Source organism: Triticum aestivum, chromosome 1A, assembly GCF_018294505.1.
Source record: "Triticum aestivum cultivar Chinese Spring chromosome 1A, IWGSC CS RefSeq v2.1, whole genome shotgun sequence".
NCBI lineage: Eukaryota > Viridiplantae > Streptophyta > Magnoliopsida > Poales > Poaceae > Triticum > Triticum aestivum.
The window spans coordinates 595,714,730-595,715,304 of NC_057794.1; positions in this window are offsets into that span (position 1 = coordinate 595,714,730).

Here is a 575-nt window from a genome sequence, read left to right on the forward strand (position 1 = left end):
TCTCCCCACTCGGACTGGTCAAGAAGTCAACCTAGTTATCGACCCAATCTTGGTGGGCAAGGTGTTTAGGGTTTGGAGGTGTTTAGGATTGATATAATTGGCGTGAAGAAGCAAGCTGTACATGAGTACCAGTGCCTTCACCTAGTACTATACCACATGCTACACCCCCTGCGTGATTCCAAAGTCTGAACAACACTCATATCAAATTGTCGAAAGAGTCTGCAAGCGTGGGGGCAATCCTCCGCCTAACAAGATAAACAACACCTGCACACAAGCAAAATAAAATGCTTGCAACCAACGTGACAAGAGGGTTGTCAAGCCCCTTGTCTTTCTAGTTACAATATTAAAAATAGATAGATAGATAGGTAGTTGTATAGTAAAACAGCAAATAATAAAGGCAATTATTGTAGAAGAAAGTATTGAAGGAGAATGGGCACGGGGGGCATAGGTTCACTAGAGGTATCTCTCTCGAAAGCAGGCAATTGACATGGTAACAAATTACAGTTGGGCAATAGACAAGAATATTAATATTTATGACTATATTACGTCCGTGATAGGTAGACCATTAATTCAAC